The sequence below is a fragment of the Oncorhynchus mykiss genome, chromosome 19 (assembly GCF_057628025.1).
Source record: "Oncorhynchus mykiss isolate SJ-2025 chromosome 19, ASM5762802v1, whole genome shotgun sequence".
Lineage (NCBI taxonomy): Eukaryota > Metazoa > Chordata > Actinopteri > Salmoniformes > Salmonidae > Oncorhynchus > Oncorhynchus mykiss.
Window position 1 is genome coordinate 49,571,345 of NC_143040.1, and position 12,214 is coordinate 49,583,558.

General features: G+C 42.6%; 1 pseudogene across 1 annotated transcript in view; it reads right to left on the reverse strand.

Annotated features, from left to right (window-relative positions):
• Nucleotides 1–12,214, reverse strand: part of LOC110497838 (CDK-activating kinase assembly factor MAT1-like) — a 76,344-nt pseudogene that overhangs the window by 46,809 nt on the left and 17,321 nt on the right. Inside the window, exon 4 of the transcript XR_016488967.1 lies at nt 11,431–11,563. The product of XR_016488967.1 is annotated as a CDK-activating kinase assembly factor MAT1-like (transcript). The remainder of the gene's footprint in view (nt 1–11,430; nt 11,564–12,214) is intronic.

The following is a 12,214-nucleotide window of genomic DNA, read 5'->3' on the forward strand; positions in this document are numbered from 1 at the left end:
TACAGATGAACGTGCTACCTTCAGGCGTTTGGAAATTGATCAAAAGGATGAACCAGACTTGTGGAGGTCTACCATTTCATTTCGGGGGTCTTGGCTGATTTCTTTTGATTTTCCCATATTGTCAAGCAAAGAGGCACTGAGTTTGAAGGTAGGCCTTGAAAAACATCCACAGGTACACCTCCAATTGACTCAAATGATGTCGATTAGCCAGAAGCTTCTAAAGCCATGACATAATTTTCTGGAATTTTCCAAGATGTTTAAAGGCACAGTCAACTTAGTGTATGTAAACTTCTGACCCATCTGAATTGTGATACAGTGAATTACAAGTGAAATAATCTGTCTGTAAACAATTGTGCACAAAGTAGATGTCCTAACCGACTTGCCAAAACTAACAAGGAATTTGTGGAGTGGTTGAAATACAAGTTTTAATGACTCCAACTTAAGTTTATGTAAACTTCCGACTTCAACTGTATGTGCATCCTTTCAAGTACATCCTTCACAGTAACCTGTGGTGAGTTATTCACCATTTTTGATCAACAAATAAGGTTTTATACAGTGGGGCAAACAAGTATTTAGTCAGCCACCTATTGTGCAAGTTCTCCCACTTAAAAAGATGAGAGGCCTGTAATTTTCATCATAGGTACACTTCAACTATGACAGACAAAATGAGAAAAAAAATCCACAAAATCACATTGTAGGATTTTTAATGAATTTATTTGCACATTATGGTGGAAAATAAGTATTTGGTCACCTACAAACAAGCAAGATTTCTGGCTCTCACAGACCTGTAACTTTTCTTTAACAGGCTCCTCTGTCCTCCACTCGTTACCTGTATTAATGGCACCTGTTTGAACTTGTTATCAGTATAAAAGACACCTGTCCACAACCTCAAACAGTCACATTCCAAACTCCACTATGGCCAAGACCAAAGAGCTGTCAAAGGACACCAGAAACAAAATTGTAGACCTGCACCAGGTTGGGAAGACTGAATCTGCAATAGGTAAGCAGCTTAGTTTGAAGAAATCAACTGTGGGAGCAATTATTAGGAAATGGAAGACATACAAGACCACTGAAAATCTCCCTTGATCTGGGGCTCCACGCAAGATTTCACCACGTGGGGTCAAAATGACCACAAGAACGGTGAGCAAAAATCCCAGAACCACACGGGGGGACCTAGTGAATGACCTGCAGAGAGCTGGGACCAAAGTAACAAAGCCTACCATCAGTAACACACTACGCCACCAGGGACTCAAATCCTGCAGTGCCAGACGTGTCCCCCTGCTTAAGCCAGTACATGTCCAGGCCCGTCTGAAGTTTGCTAGAGAGCATTTGGATGATCCAGAAGAAGATTGGGAGAATGTTATATGGTCAGATGAAACCAAAATAGAACTTTTTGGTAAAAACTCAACTCGTCGTGTTTGGAGGACAAATGCTGAGTTGCATCCAAAGAACACCATACCTACTGTGAAGCACGGGGGTTGAAACATCATGCTTTGGGGCTGTTTTTCTGCAAAGGGACCAGGACGACTGATCCGTGTAAAGGAAAGAATGAATGGGGCCATGTATCGTGAGATTTTGAGTGAAAACCTCCTTCCATCAGCAAGGGCATTGACGATGAAACGTGGCTGGGTCTTTCAGCATGACAATGATCCCAAACACACCGCCCGGGCAACGAAGGAGTGGCTTCGTAAGAAGCATTTCAAGGTCCTGGAGTGGCCTAGCCAGTCTCCAGATCTCAACCCCATAGAAAATCTTTGGAGGGAGTTGAAAGTCCGTGTTGCCCAGCAACAGCCCCAAAACATCACTGCTCTAGAGGAGATCTGCATGGAGGAATGGGCCAAAATACCATCAACAGTGTGTGAAAACCTTGTGAAGACTTACAGAAAACGTTTGACCCCTGTTATATACCCTTTGGCAATGGCAAAGTATTGAGATTAAGTATTTGGTCAATAACAAAAGTTTTATTCCATCATAATTTGCAAATTAATTAATTAAAAATCCTACAATGTGATTTTCTGGATTTTTTTTTTCTCATTTTGTCTGTCATAGTTGAAGTGTACCTATGATGAAAATTACAGGCCTCTCTCATATTTTTAAGTGGGAGAACTTGCACAATTGGTGGCTGACTAAATACTTTTTTGCCCCACTATGTAAGATGGCTAAATAAAGAGCAAAATTATTGATTATTATTATACTATTATTTGTGCCCTGGTCCTTCCTATAAAGAGCTCTTTGTCACTTCTCACGAGCCGGGTTGTGACAAAAACTCGAACTCATTTTTATGTTTAATAAATGTATCATATAATGTGCGTGTGGCAGGCTTACAATGGAGGCACAATTTGAGAGTTTGCTGACCGTGGTGCTAGAGGGGGTACGCAGCTGGAGGTTGAATGTTTGAAGGGGTATGGGACTATAAAACTATAAAAAGTTTGGGAACCACTGTATTAGCCCATAGAAATGCATTGAATAACAGCTTCATACATGGTTAAACAGAAGTTGTTTTTTTTATCTAAAAGGAAGTTCGTTCTTAAGTGACTGTCCTATATTTGAGAGAAGCAAGATCAGGAAGCAAATGTATCTTTTTTTTTTTCCATAGAGGGGTCATTAGTGTGTAGTGCATACTAGGGATGCACCGATATGACATTTTTGGCCGATACCAATATCCGGTATTTTCCTTGCCCAAAAAAACCTATACCCAATATTAAACATTTTGTCGTATTTTTAAGCCTTCTAGTACAGTTAAATAGTTTAAACACACAAAAAAGTTATTTTGTTAGCATTTACGTATGTTCCCAATAGCAGTAAAACATAATCAAAAACTATTTATTTCACTTACTTGCTGTGGTGTTTTGTTAATTTGTTCAGTCCTAACCAGGATTTAATCATACATGTCAAGCAGTGAAGTTTCAGCTGTCTGTCCGTGGCCGCTCTTCCTCGGTGCGCACTGTCACCATGTCCGTTTCCATCTTGTCCAGCTGTGTCTAACATTTCACCTAAACCCTGTTTCTTGTCTGCATCAAAGTAGTGGTCCTTGTATCTAGCATTCAGATTGGTGGTGACACGGTAAAGAGGCTAAGAGAGAATGCCACCAAATCGCTTGTTCACAGCCTTGAGTACTTTTGCAAGTTTTAACCCCACAGTCTGTCGGCAGTTTTGTTGAGCAGGCCTTTCAATGCCATGACAGAGGGTATCACGTCTGCTGCAGATGCAGTTGAGCTTATTTCTCATGTCAGTTGTTCAAATGGAACTAGGAGGGTGTTCATGTTTCCAAGTTTCAAACATGTTCTCAAATGCCATTGAAATGGCAGCAGCGGTATGAGAACCAGCACATTCTTAAACATGCAATACGACTTTCCTCTGTACGAAATCCTCGTCGACCCACTGTGCTGTCAGACTCAGCATGCTCATGGGGCTGACATCGCTGGTCCAAATGTCAGTCGTGAAGCTAATAGCAGTGACGCCCATGGCAAGTAGCTCATAGATGTGCGTTTCAACAATAGTGTGTAACTCCGGTAGGGCAACATCTGAAAAATATTGCCTACTTGGTAGTGTGTACCGGGGCTTGAGGTGCTCGACCAGTTGGCGAAAGCCAGCATCATCCACGACAGAGAAAGGTTGATTGTCAAGGGCAATGAATTCCATTATCTTGGCGTTAATGGATTTCGCCTTTGAGTTGTCTCGCTGAAATGTTCTCCCTCTTTCAAATGACTGCTGGACTTGAACTTGTTTAGTTGTTGGAAGTGTGCCCTTAGTATGTTTCTGCTTTTGTTCTGTGTAGCGCTGTATTTTCCTTGGCATCATTACATCATCTACTTACGTTATATAGGTATGCACGTCATCTACCTACGTTATATAGGTATGCACGTTCAGTTTAGACATCCATTTTGCACATCGGTGTTAAACTAGACATCGGGCCGATGTTGGCATTTTTAGCTAATATCGGCCTATTCCGATATGCTTACCGATATATTGTGTATTCCAAGCGCAAACTGTTCGGACACTATAGACAGAAGTTGGCAGATGGGACTTGTCTAAAGTTGGTACAGCCTAGTCGTAGACCAAAATGAAAAACACCATTGTGTTCGCGAGAGTCATCTTTCCATAGAGTGGTCAATAGTTTGTAGGCCAATCTGTTTGGATGCTACAGATTATTTTATTTTTTTAATTTTACCCCTTTTTTCTCCCCAATTTCGTGGTATCCAATTGTTGTAGTAGCTACTATCTTGTCTCATTGCTACAACTCCCGTACGGGCTCGGGAGAGACGAAGGCTGAATGTCATGTGTCCTTAATACAGCGATTTCGTGGTATCCAATTGTTGTAGTAGCTACTATCTTGTCTCATTGCTACAACTCCCGTACGGGCTCGGGAGAGACGAAGGCTGAATGTCATGTGTCCTCCGATACACAACCCAACCATACTGCTTCTTAATACAGCGCGCATCCAACCCGGAAGCCAGCCGCACCAATGTGTCGGAGGCTACACCGTGCACCTGGCAACCTTGGCTAGCACGCACTGCGCCCGGCCCGCCACAGGAGTCGCTGGTGCGCGATGAGACAAGGAGATCCCTACCGACCAATCCCTCCCTAACCCGGACAACGCTAGGCCAATTGTGAGTCGCCCCACGGACCTCCCGGTCGGTTACGACAGAGCCTGGGCGCGAACCCAGGGACTCTGATGGCACAGCTGGCGCTGCAGTACAGCGCCCATAACCACTGCGCCACCCGGGAGGCCGCTACAGACGTTTTTATGAGAAAACTGATTTTAGGGATGTGTCATGGTCTGACTAACACCGCACTTACACTGCCACCTTTCATCGCAGATGCGGAAGGGCGACAGTGGATTGAGACGCAGCCCATGTAAAAAAAAAATAATAATTTAAATTAAAAAAAGATTGCTAGCTTAAACTGACTGATTTCTATGGGGATTTTTGTATTATGCTAATTAGACTTCTGCGTTGGTGCGGACATCGACATCCTATTGAAACTGATGGGACTCGGGGCACAGTGGGGGGTGGCACAGTGGTCTAAGGCACTGCATCGCAGTGCTAGCTGTGCCACTAGAGATTTAGCCGGGTGCGACCGGGAGGCCCATGGGGCAACGCCCAAGATGTCCGGGTTAGGTAGGATTTGGCCGGCAGGGATATCCTTGTCTCATCGCGCACTAGTGACTCCTGTGGCGGGCCGGGTGCAGTGCATGCTGACACGGTCACCAGGTGTACGGTGTTTCCTCCGACACATTGGTGCGGCTGGCTTCCGGGTTGGATGGGCATTGTGTCAAGAAGCAGTGCGGCTTGGTTGGGTTGTGTTTCGGAGGACGCATGGCTCTCGACCGTCGCCTCTCCCGAGTCCGTACGGGAGTTGCAGCGATGAGACAAGACTAACTACTACCAATTGGATACCACGAAAAAAGGGGTGGAGAAAAAAATAAATAAAATGATGGGACACACTCCATCTTACACACACCTCCAGGATTATCAGGGCATGCAGGTTAGAGGCTCCCTCTCCACTGCTGCTAAATCACAGGGGAGCAGAATAGCTCAGACCGTAAACACCATGACAGAAGTACACACACTGCGTTAGCTCGCCATGGTTTAAATAAAGACAAAGCACCAGGAGGTGGCATCCTCACAGGCTGTTCACGTTCCTCAGCCTAAAACATATAGATGTCATCCCCCACTGACGGATCACCTTAAATACGGTTGAAGTAATATAGCTACAGGTTCATCTGCCTCACGTCAAGCCCATTCTTGTGGGAGGCTGCTATAAACCAAGTGCTAACAGTCAGTGTCTGGATAACGTGTGAAATGCTTGCTAACGTATGTGATATCAACAGAGGTATATTTTCTGGGTGATTTAAATATTGACTGGCTTTCATCAAGCTGCACACAAGAAAAATCTGCAAACTGTAACCAGTCAACCTACCAGCGTAGTTAAACAGCACAGGAACAAAATCTTAAGCATGTATTGATCACATCTTGACTAATGTTGATGAAATTTGCTTGAAAGCAGTATCCAGATCAATCGGATGTAGTGATCACAATATAGTAGCCATATCTAAGAAAAACGTAGTTCTAAAGGCTGGGCCTAATATAGTGTATAAGAGGTCATACAATAAGTTTTGTAGTGATTACTATGTTGTTGATGTAAAGAATATTTGTTGGTCTGTGGTGAAACTAGATGCTGCACTTGACACATTTATGAAATTGCTTATTACAGTTACAAAAATTGTATGGTTGAGAGCAATGAGGCAAAAGGAATGGCAACTAAGTCTGGCTGCACAACCGATTGGCAAACGTACTCCAAATTGAAAAATAATGTGACTAAACTGAATTAAAAGAAGAAGAAATTACACAATGAAAAAAAGATCAATACATGAATAATGATCGTAAAAAGCTTTAAATAAAATGTTGGGCAAAAAGGCAAACACAGCTCCATCATTCATTGAATCAGATGGCTCATTCATCACAAAACACACTGATATTGCCAATTACATTTTAATTGGCAAGATAAGTAAACTTAGGCATGACATGCCAGCAACAGACGCTGACACTACACATCCAAGTATAACTGATCAAATTATGAAAGGGGACTGTGAAGCAACAGAAACATAGGCACAGACACATGCATACAAAAAAAGATAACATACGCACTATACACACACACACGTGGATTTTGTGTTGTACATATGTGGTAGTAAAGTAGGGGCCTGAGGGCACACACTTAATATGTTGTGAAATCTGTTGTAAATGTATAGTAATAAAATAAAAATTAAGGAATAACTGCCTTAATTTAGCTGGACCCCAGGAAGAGCAGCTGCTGCTAATGGGGATCCATAATAAATACAAGCATACATTTGAATTTGGTAAAGTGAGTGTAGAAGAGGTGAAAATATTATTGTTGTCTATTGACAATGACCAGCCACCGGGATCTGACAACTTGGATGGGAAATTACTCAGGATAATAGCGGACGATATTGCCACTATTTGCCATATCTTCAATCTAAGCCTACTAGGAGGTGTGTGACCTCAGGCCTGGAAGAAAGCAAAAAGTAATTCCGCTACCCAAGAATAGTAAAGCCCCCTTTACTGGCTCAAAAAGTCGACCACTCAGCCTGTTTCCAACCCTTAGTAAACTTTTGGAATGAATTGTGTTTGACCAGATACAATGCTATTTTACAGTAAACAAATTTACAGACAGACTTTCAGCATGCTTATAGGGATGGACAATCAACATTAGAGGTCGACCAATTAATCGGAACGGCCGATTAATTAGAGCCGATGTCAAGTTTTCATAATATTCGGTCATCTGCATTTTTGGACACCGATCATGGCCGATTACATTGCACTCCACGAGGAGACTGTGTGGCAGCTGACTACCTGTTATGCGAGTGCAGCAAGGAGCCAGGGTAAGGTGCTAGCTAGCATTAAACTGATCTTATAAAAAATAATCAATCTTAACATAATCACTAGTTAACTACACATGGTTGATGATATTACTAGTTTATCTAGCTTGTCCTGCGTTGCATATAATCGATGCGGTGCCTGTTAACTTATCATTGCATCATAGCCTACTTCGCCAAACGGGTGATTGAACAAGCGCATTCGCAAAAAAAGCACCGTCGTTGCACCAATGTGTACCTAACCATAAACATCAATGCCTTTCTTAAAATCAATACACAAGTATATATTTTGAAACCTGAATATTTAGTTAATATTGCCTGCTAACATGAATTTATTTTAACTATGGAAATTGTGTCACTTCTCTTGCGTTCTGTGCAACCGAGTCAGGGTATATGCAGCCGTTTGGGCTGCCTGGCTCGTTGCGAACTGTGAAGACTATTTCTTCCTAACAAAGACAGCCAACTTCGCCAAACGGGGGATGATATAAAGGTGTAAAAAATAACATTTTAAATATATATACTTTTTTTATAAATTGGCCAAATCGGTGTCCAAAAATACCCATTTCCAATTGTTATGAAAACTTGAAATCGGCTCTAATTAATCGGCCATTCCGATTAATCGGTCGACCTCTAATAGAGAGATAGTCCTATAATAACCTCAACCAAAAAATTCTTACCTGGGAATATTGAAGTCTCATGTTAAAAGGAACCACCAGCTTTCATATGTTCTCATGTTATGAGCAAGGAACTTAAACGTTTATTTTTTTTTACATGGCACATATTGCACTTTTACTTTCTTCTCCAACACTTTGGTTTTGCATTATTTAAACCAAATTGAACATGTTTCATTATTTACTTGAGGCTAAATTTATTTGATTGATGTATTATATTAAGTTCAAATAAAAGTGTTCATTCGGTATTGTTGTAATTGTCATTATTACAAATAATACATTTAAAAAAATAATAATTATTTGGTCCTCCAATAAATCGGTAATCGGCATTGAAAAATCATAATCAGTCGACCTCTAATCAACATGCATGGCACTTACACAAATGACTGATGAATGGCTGAGAGAAATTGATGATAAACAAAATTGTGTGAGCTGTTTTGTTAGACTTCAGTGTGCCTTTTGACATTATTGATCATAGTCTGCTGCCAGAAAAATGTATTTGTTATGGCTTTACACCCCCTGCTATATTGTGAATAAAGAGTTACCCGTCTAACAGAACACAGAGGGTGTTCTTTAATGGAAGCCTCTCCAACATAATCCAGGTAGAATCAGGAATTCCCCAGGGCAGCAGTCTAGGCCCCTTACTTCTTTCAATCTTTACTAATGACATGCTTTGAGTAAAGCCGGTGTGTCTATGTATGCAGATGACTCAACACGTCAGCTACTACAGCGAGTGAAATCACTGCAACACTTAACAAAGAGCTGCAGTTAGTTTCAGAATTGGTGGCAAGGAATAAGTTAGTCCTAAATATTTCTAAAACTAAAAGCATTGTATTTGGGACAAATAATTAACTAAACCCTAATTAAACCTTGTAATACACTATGTGGAGATTGAGCAAGTTAAGGTGACAAAACTGCTTGGAGTAACCCCGGATTGTAAACTGTCATGGTCAAAACATACTGATACAACAGTAGCTAAGTTGGGGAGAAGTCGAAAATAAAGTATAACTCCGCCTTTTTAACAACACTATCAACAAGGCAGGTCCAACAAGCCCTAGTTTTGTCGCACCAGGACTACTGTTCAGTCTTTTGGTCAGGTTAGGGTTTAATTAGGGTTTAAGAGGGACCTTGGAAAATTACAATTGGCTCAGAACAGGGCAGCATGGCTAGCCCTTGAATGTACACAGAGAGCTAACATTAATAATATGCATGTAAATCTCTCCTGGCTCAAAGTGGAGGAGCGATAAACTTCATCACTAGTTGTCTTTGTAAGAAGCCTTGACATGTTGAACTCACTGAGGTGTCTGTTTAAACTACTAGCACACAGCTTGGACACCCTACAAGACATCCTCTTCACAATCCCCAAGTCAAGAACAGACTATGGGAGGTGCACTTTACTACATAGAACTCTATTCCACATCATGTAACGGATGCAAGCAGTAAAATCAGATTTAAATAACATAAAAATGAGAAACAGCGGGGAATGTGAAGAGACACACACACGCGCGCTTACACACACACGTACACATGGATTCTGTATTGTAAATGTGTGGTAGTAGAGTAGTGACCCGAGGGAACGGTGTTATAAAATGTAATTACATGTAATATTGTTAATTGTATATAACTGCCTTAATGTTGTTGGACCCCAGGAAGAGTTGCTGCTGCCTTGGCAACAGATAATGGGGATCCTCAATAAATGCAAATACCTTGGCCTGCCTGCCTGCAGAGTCTTCTGTGGGGCCAAACCCCCTGCTTCCAAACCCCCAGAGGAGACAAGCCATGACCATGGAGGCGCTGAAGTCGTTTCACCTTTCACCTCCTTCATTCTTTTCATCTTTCTCTCAGTCTGCTTCCGTGTCCAGGACATGATAGTTAAGAGGAGAGAGAAGTACCCTTGATACAGCCCTTCACACAGCCTATTATTGATTAATGGAAAGATAATTTTTCGATCTGAGAATAAATGTTTCTCTCCCGCTCTCTGAAATGACAGCAACACGACTCCGTCTTCTCTCATTTCAATCGTACCTCAAACAGGACACCAAACTAACGAAATATATATATTTTTTTAACTAAATAAATGGATCTAAATAAGCCGGTGTTCTGCAGGAATGAACTGGGCCACCTTGAAACGCCACCAAGTCAAACAGAAGTTAGTCTTCTGGACTGAGGTGAGGGGAAAGAAAAACCACACTGAAGCCCAACTGAAGTCTTGCGGTTTCCAGACACGCCTGGCAACCGCTCTACCCCACCCCGAGCCAGAGGGAGGAGGAGAAAAGAGGGAAAGAGAGGGGGAAAAGTGAGGAAAAACAGCCAGAGTCATAGCCAAGAGCAACAGCATCCTACAACCCTTTCTCCATCAGCATGTCCGACTTCATGCTGCATATTCAGTCAGTTAGAGAGAACCACATCCTCCTCCATGTGAAGCCAGCCATACTGGAGCAGCTCTTTTTTCCCCCCCAATGGTGGATGAAAAATGGGCAATGGTCATGTCTTTGGGTTTAAATGACTAATCAAATACACTGGAATAAAAGGTTTCTAGACTCTGCATGCAAATTCCCCAATGTAATGTATAGGAATATGAGTGTGTCTGGAGAAAGACTTCTCCACTGTCATGGAGATGAGACTAGGTGAGCACTGAGCAGAGATTTCTCCCACGCACCGTTGCACCCTGGGAAAACCGCTACGCCTCTCATAGGGGCTGGAGGAGAAGAAGGGTGATGGCATCGCTTTATCTCATCACTGTAAAATTAAAATAAACAACTGTGGAGGAAAACAGAGCAGTTGCCAAATGGAAGAAGGCCTTAACAGACACCATGAATAACACATAGCTGACAGCTCAACAAAACACAGAGGCAGAGCCCTCATTCTGTCTCTGAGGGCTGCAGGTAGGAAAGTGATGACATTACAGAGGAGTTGAGGGCTTGTTCCCACACCAGGAAGAAACCCTTGATAAGGACACAATACACTGCAGCAACATCCACCTTCAAGAGCTTCCCAACCATTAGCGTGAAGCTAATCTAACTAAACTGACCACCACTGTAATATGCTAACAATGAATTAGCATGTACCTAAAGAGCATAGTGTGTGCCCCCAGTAAGATAAACTGCATTGGGCTCTGTGTAAGGAAGACCATATGTTACCATTGAGTGAAGTCACGTAGGCAGAGTATTCGTGTGAGCTCATCGCACTTTAACCTTAAGCTAGACTAGGCCGACCCAGGGTGCATGCTGGACATTCACTAGCATGTCTGTGTGAGCTAGCCTGTTTGGATGTTGTTTTTATGCCAACTATGTGGTAGGCTTAAGCCGGCCTGCACAGTCAGGACAGTCAGTGTGCTTGTATGTGGCATGCGGTACTCACCATAGGGATGCCGGTGGAGAAGATGGTGGGTTTGACCACCTGTTTCTGCTTCTCAATCTGAGTCTCCAGCTGGGCAGTCCGGTCCTTGTGTTGGTGCCAGCAGGATGGTGGTGGTGGTGACATGAGAGCGTTCCTGAGGGGGAACATCCAAATACAGGTATGAGGTGAGTGATCCTATTTTCGTGTGTGTGCGTGCGCATGTTCAACAACCACTGAATCCTGATAAAGCAAAAAACAGATTTACGCTAAGTAAAAGATGGGAGGTGCTTCGAAGACTGGTACATGTAAATGAGATGTGCAACTTGGGAACCTCAGAGTTCAAAATATCAAAGCAGACGCTCCTCCCTATAACTGCACAACTAACAAACCAAGGCGGTTCAAGGCTAGTCATCAGATTATTGATGCAAGCAATGTTAAAACCCTGGTGGTATGACCTTTTTTCAAGTACACTGCGATGTCTTCACCTCCATTAAGCGAAGGTTGAACATTGCAATTTCTCCGGTGGAGTGTTGCCAAGCTTAGAGGTCTGAAAACACAAGCCCAGGCATGCCATCCATGGAGGGAGCAGGATGTTATCGCGGGGTGGACGGGAGGTGGGCACAGAGCTGGGAGTGTTTTCATCACCAGGCAGAAAGGAAGGTGTGGAGCAGAATAATGAACAGCTGGAGGTGATCTGCTGATGGCCCCTTATCAGGATACATTGCAAACACTATATCTGTCTTTTTGATCATTGATACACTACATATACACAAAAGTATGTGGACACCACTTCAAATTAGTGGAT